Below are 6,404 nucleotides of genomic sequence, written 5' to 3'. Positions count from 1 at the left end.
TTCAATGGTGGGGGAATTGATAGAGACCTGATATTCTATTTATTTCGGAAGAGAGCTGATATTCTCTATGTATATTTATGATTTGATTTGATTTTGATTAGCTCTCTTAGTTTATAGGAGATCTTTTTTACCACACATATTATAAATATGTGTGGAGTCTTTTATTATTATTAAGCAGAATGAATTAAATTAATATTTATCATTCTCTCCGTCGGTTCTCCCTCTTGGAGAAACCGCCAGTTATCTCAAAGTCACGCTATTTCATTTAATTTCTTCAAATTGGAATTAATCTCATATTAATTCCTATCATATGTGAGACCCATTTAAAGTATTAGTTTTGTGTTGGATTGTGAATGTAAAAGGCTGGTGAGATATGAGATTCACACATTAAAAATGAAATAAAGTAAATAGTTTTATAAATCGTGGATAAATTAAAATGACAAAGAGATTCTTTAAACGAGGGATGGAGGGAATAATTTCTGAAAAAGGAAACAAAACCAGGGCAAATATGCATATTTATGGTTGGCGGCGTTGTAACTTGAACAAACATTAAAGTCTCGGAATAATTTCTGAAAAAGGGAAACAAAACCAGGGCATAATGCATATTTATGGTTGGCGGCGTTGTAAGTTGAACAAACATTAAAGTCTGGGATAAATCTATGGACCTTGGAGCTATAAAACAATATTTTAAGAAAAGGTTATTACTATTATTTTTTTAAAGTCGGGGACAAATCTATGGACCTTTGGAGCTATAAAACAATATTTTAAGAAAAGGTTATTACTATTATTTTTTTAAAGTCGGGGACAAATCTATGGACCTTTGGAGCTATAAAACAATATTTTAAGAAAAGTATATACTACCTCCATCCAAAGATAAGTGAGTAAAATTTTTTTGGCACGTGTTTAGAAAAATGGAGTTTTGTTAGTAAATTGGAAAGTAAATAAAGTAATATAGTTAATAAAGTATAGAGAAAAAGTAAGAGAGAGAATACCAAAAAAAGAAATAACTCACTTATCTTGGGATATTCCATAAAAGAAATGTTAGTAGCTTATTTAGACGTAGGAAGTAATAAAAATAATTAATGCTCAATTTTACCATGCCCGATTCGTCGACCACTTGCGTTAATAGACTTTATATTACTAAACGACCCTAATAGTGATTCCATTGAGGAAGTGAAGAAGGCCGTCGCATCTCTCGATGTTGCCCGAGTGACATCCGAAGATGTTATTGAGAATTATTTGGATAAAAATAGAGATTTGCATGATAGTGATGTTGCAAAAATGATTCATCAACCGACATTGCTTGCCATCGATGCATGATTGATCCCGCCTCGAAATTCCACGGCCTATTTGGGAATTTGTGGACGTGTTGACAAGCTTAACGTTTTAGCGCTGAGTTTTGACAACTGCATTGGTCTTGCATTGATGATTTTTTATGGAGATGTTGAAGTGGCACGTCCAATAGGGGGACTTCTGGGGGAAGATCATCTAGGCGAGAAGGAGCTTCTCTTGGTGTATGATTTCTTCAAAGATACGGATGTGAAGACATTGATTTATTTAGGATGACCTAAATGATCATTTTGCGCGCATTCGATCCTTGTATATGTGTCAGTTTTAGCAAACGAAAATATGGATTTCTTGCTATGCAGATGGAAAAATCGGATTTACGTGAGAGCGAGAAAGGGCTGCCACTAGAAGGAGTTATCAAGTGCTTGTTTGCCGCCGCAGAAACCTTTCGCATCGAGCTATGCGTGCTTGCCAAACATGTTGTCTTCACTAATGCTTGCAAATTTAATGGGGATGATGAAGGGAAACGCTCAACTGCTTGGTGTGAGTTTGATCCAGGAGGAGACACCTCGCCAAAATTTTTGCTTTCAACTATCGTAGTTGCTTTGTGGTTTCCACCTTAAGGACAAGGCGGATTTTAACCGTGAGGGAGTTGATACGATCCTCTATATCTTAGGAAATCTCAATATTTAGTTATATTTTATTTCACCATATCTTTTCCATATCTTTGTTTTCTTATTCAATAATTTAGTATAATAGTATTAGAATATTATAAATAGGAGATATTGTATTCATTCATTCATTCAATCAATTAATAAATTATTATTTTCCCCAAAGATAACGCGTCGAATAAGCAAATTCAGACAGTGTTACATAGTGTAATTGACATGCCGTTGAATACTTGTTGGGATTTACGACGAGAGTATGGTTGTCAGGACATGACTAAATTCTCAAAAGAAAACAGAAAACCATGATCAAGATGCAGTTATGGTTTGCGATTGTGTGGTTGTTAAGTTAAAATTAAGCGAATGATAGATACATAAAAACTAAATTGAGATTTGTATTTTCTTAAGTCAAAGTGAATACACAATTAATCTCATATTTATAATACTGGTACTTGAGTACCTAGACGCTTTATATGCATTGCGGGAAAGAATCAACAAAGAAAACCCAAAATGAAGCTTATAATTATGCTCGACTCATTATTTGAATTCAAAAAGACTAAACCTGAAATGCGTCGACAAACATGTCAACAATAAGAGGCTTCAAAACCTTTTCGGGATGAGTGTAACCATCTTCTTTGTCTTTGTAAGTAACATCTACTAAGCGTTCAGAATTGAGGATAACCGTAGAAGATCCCTAGATTTATAACAAGACGGCCTCAACATCTCCTTGTTGGTATCTTTCCATGCATTCATAGCCAATTCCATAAACTTGGACATCGCCACTTCTTTTGTTACACCATATTCTTTCACGTAGCTTTCAACCCCAATAGCAAGTTGACCTCTCTCCATCTCACCCTAAACACAACACAAAATATTACTAAAAATAATACTAGAATGGTAGTTAATCAATAATGACACGAGAATTTAGGAGATGTTATTCTGATTGTTTAGTGAAAGTTGAAAATAAGTAGCGTATATTAATATAAGAGAGAAGTTTTTTCTGAAAAAAAATGGAAATATCTTTTGTAGGACAAACTAAAGAGGAAAGTGTGCAATTTACTATGTGATAGAGATAGTGCTGTCTATCAATATACGCACCTCATAAGAACCGACGTCATCAACTAAGCGACCTATTGTGGATGCAGCGACAAGTATCTTAGGCTTCTTACTTAGCCACTCGAAATCTTCCTTTTGCGCAGATCCAATTCCCATAAAACAAGAGGGGATCAGATAACCCAAGGTGCTTGTAATGAGACCAAGCTTTAGGTATTCCTCAAACGGTGGCAAGTTACCTTTTATAAACCACTTCGCCTCCTCAAAGTAGTACCTCACCAATTCCTTTAGCTATATATGGATCATATCAAATAAAATCTGGTTAGCATACGCACTCTTGTAATAGTGATAAGAATTTCCTTATATATAACACATCTTACTCCTTCTATGGCATAGTATGATGCATAAGATCGTCCTTCCTTAGCTAATTCTTCCTCGAATTGAATGTAGAGTTCCAAGATAGTTTTATAGAGAGGTCTCATGTACTCTGGGAGTCGAGAGAGTTCTCCAAAATCCCACCTTACAAGAAAGCAAATAAGTTGGTTAAATTGTAACTTGTAAGCCAATATTGCACAACTTGAAATTCTTAGGACATGCATCGTATAATAGAATGAAAGGATGATGAATGGAATGGATGTAGGAAAAATACGATAAAACTGGGAGGATTACTGATACGAGTATATCTACATAATATTCTCATATCTCTATTATTTCATATATTATTGATTTAGCATATCTTTCATATTTCTTGATCCGTTAGGTTATTAGGGAGTTTTATAAATATGAGTCTTTGTTATTCATTGAAGAAATACAATTATCTTTTATTGTATTTTACTTTTCTGCACTTTACTTTTCCTAGTCTTTGTTCATCGGTTGCTCAACGGAATTCCTTCCGCAAACAGACCTCTTTTATCCGGCAATTTCTCGCCATCATTCTCCGATACGAGTATACTCGTATCAATTACTTTGTTGGTAGGAACAAGGATCATGAAAGGGAAAAAATGAAAGCATAATTCATGGAAACAAGGAATGACTATGTAATTCTATGAATATGATTTATGAATGACAATTCCTGATTTAATTACATATGGAAATAATTATTCCAATAGAATGACGATCATGCAAAAATTTCGTAACAACTAATGAATACAATATATGTAGAAATGGTCATGTCATTCTATTATACTCCCTCGGTCTCACCATAAGTGAGACATTTCTTTTGAGTATGAAATTTAAGAAAATAATGTTTAGAGAATTAGTGGAAAATAGAATACAAGACGTTTCTTTTGTGTATGAAATTTAAGAAAATAATGTTTAGAGAATTAGTGGAAAATAGAATACAGCATGTGAAATAATAAAGTTAATAAAATAGGAGAGCAGATAAAGAAGAAAATGTTTCACTTTAGGTGGGACGAGAGAGTACCAAAAATATCCATAGATTTTACCTTTGTATTGCCTCGGTGAAAACCTCGAGTTCCTCAATTGTACCATAAGCATCGAATGTGTCGTCTATTATAGATATCATAGCAGTGCTCTTGACGAAAAAGACACGAGCAAGGGAGTATTGAGGCTCATAGTGCATTGCCACAGCCCAAAAGAAACACTCCACTATTCTATCTCTTGCATAAGAAAGTTTGGAGATAAGCCCTAATTCTCTCCACCACCTATATATAGAAATCAAGATTATATCTAATTAGTATTAATACTACACATCTATTGGTTGAAAATTACATGTGTTACCTTGAGACTTGCTGGAGCTCCTCTCTGTGCAGAATCTGCAATAGGTTATAGTCTAATTTGGCAAACTTGATTAGGGTTTCGTTTCTGTGCTCTTCTTCTTCATACATAGTGATGTAACTGTGTGCTTCGAGTCTAGGAATCCCGAAATGCAAGGGCTGCACTAGGGCACGTTCAACTTGCTTCTTCAGTGGAGATCCGAGGTTTGGTACCATTGATTTTAGAGTGGCTGTAGTAAAAGCAAGCGCTTCGTCTAGTATGGTTTCTCCGCGTGTTCTAAGATACGAAGCTTCATACAAACTTAGCATACCCTTCGCGTCGCTCTTAATGCTCTCTTTGAATTTCCCCTTCACATCAGTCCATTTACGGAAAATTTCTGCTTCAGAAAAGTCATAGATTTATTATGCATAGCCAAACTAAAACAAGAAAGGTATATACAACAACAACAACAACAACAATAATAATAATAATAATAATAATAATAATAATAATAATAATAATAATAATAATAATAATAATAATACACATAAATACATATTATTATATACCGGTAGATATAGGGTGGCCGTGCTGCCTGAACAATCGAAAGTGGAGAGCAACGGTGTACAAATCATAGGCTTCATCATCGTTATAATCCATATTGAGATCGAAAAATTGTTGCAGTTTGTCTTCAATCTCATTCTCAAAATGATACGAAATTCCTAGGCGCTCGAGTGTGTCGATTAGATTCATAGTGTCTACCATTTTGGTTTCCGGAGCTGTTAGCAGATTTCGAACATCACTTTTCATCACTTCAACTCTCTTGGAGTATTTTTCTATGACCTACAATGCCAAATAGTAATTATAAATGACAATCACATTATCTACTTGAAAGAAAATTTGGAAAAGGAAATGCATGAAATCTTGTTATACTATATCACTTGTTACAAACCAATTAGAAGTCCTTTAAAATACTAAATCTTACTTCAATTAGTTGGCTTATACAATTGATATGAAACATTAGAGTCCACAACAATTGACCTTGGTTTAGGAAAAGTGAAATTATATAAGTACTTACCTTGGAGTCAGATACATGACTGATGAATTGATCACCCCACAAGCTAGGTGAGAACTTGGACTCAGAGCGATGATAGAAACTTTTGGAATTTAGAGCCGCCATTTACAAATCTAGGACAACAAAATAAGAATTTAGAGAAGCAAAATGTGATGTAGTTCAAGTGTTGAACAAGATTAATCCATGTATAAATAAGCAAATTTGGAGTATTAATTAATGGATCATAAAATATAAATTATGACGGCCGCACGCCGTCTTGTTGTCTTTCTACATGTAGTTGTCTTTCTAAATATAAATGTAGTTGTCTTTCTACATGTAGTTGTCTTTCTAAATATAAATGTAGTTGTCTATTGTGGTTGTTATGTTACAGTTTGGGTGTCAAGAATGCATATTAATAATAGCTCATTTCTAGGTGGATCTAATTTTTCAGTATTAATACTTCACTCATTTTTTCTTTCTACATCTTTCCTACTTTATCATTTTTTGCAATAAAATCTGTAACGTCCTTAAAATTTCTATTTTCATGAGACAGAGGGAGGATGAGATTGTTACTTGTGAATGTGAAGTTGTCCATCGGACGCCAATCTCTTTTTATATTTAATTTGTAA

General features: G+C 34.0%; 1 pseudogene across 1 annotated transcript; it reads right to left on the bottom strand.

Moving 5' to 3' along the window:
* Window positions 1-2,370: 2,370 nt before the first annotated feature.
* LOC125201945 (germacrene A synthase-like) lies at window positions 2,371-5,928 on the bottom strand (annotated as a pseudogene). The gene is made up of 7 exons (XR_016135893.1): window positions 5,800-5,928; window positions 5,291-5,564; window positions 4,746-5,118; window positions 4,451-4,669; window positions 3,386-3,524; window positions 3,051-3,296; window positions 2,371-2,807 (listed from the first exon to the last, which is right to left on the bottom strand). The product of XR_016135893.1 is annotated as a germacrene A synthase-like (transcript).
* Window positions 5,929-6,404: the final 476 nt, after the last annotated feature.

The sequence above is a fragment of the Salvia hispanica genome, chromosome 2 (assembly GCF_029641045.1).
Source record: "Salvia hispanica isolate PSC_SH4W2 chromosome 2, Shi_PSC_v1, whole genome shotgun sequence".
In the NCBI taxonomy this organism is placed as follows: Eukaryota; Viridiplantae; Streptophyta; class Magnoliopsida; order Lamiales; family Lamiaceae; genus Salvia; species Salvia hispanica.
The sequence above is the reverse complement of the archived record's forward strand: the minus strand, read 5'-3'. Positions and strand labels throughout refer to the sequence as shown.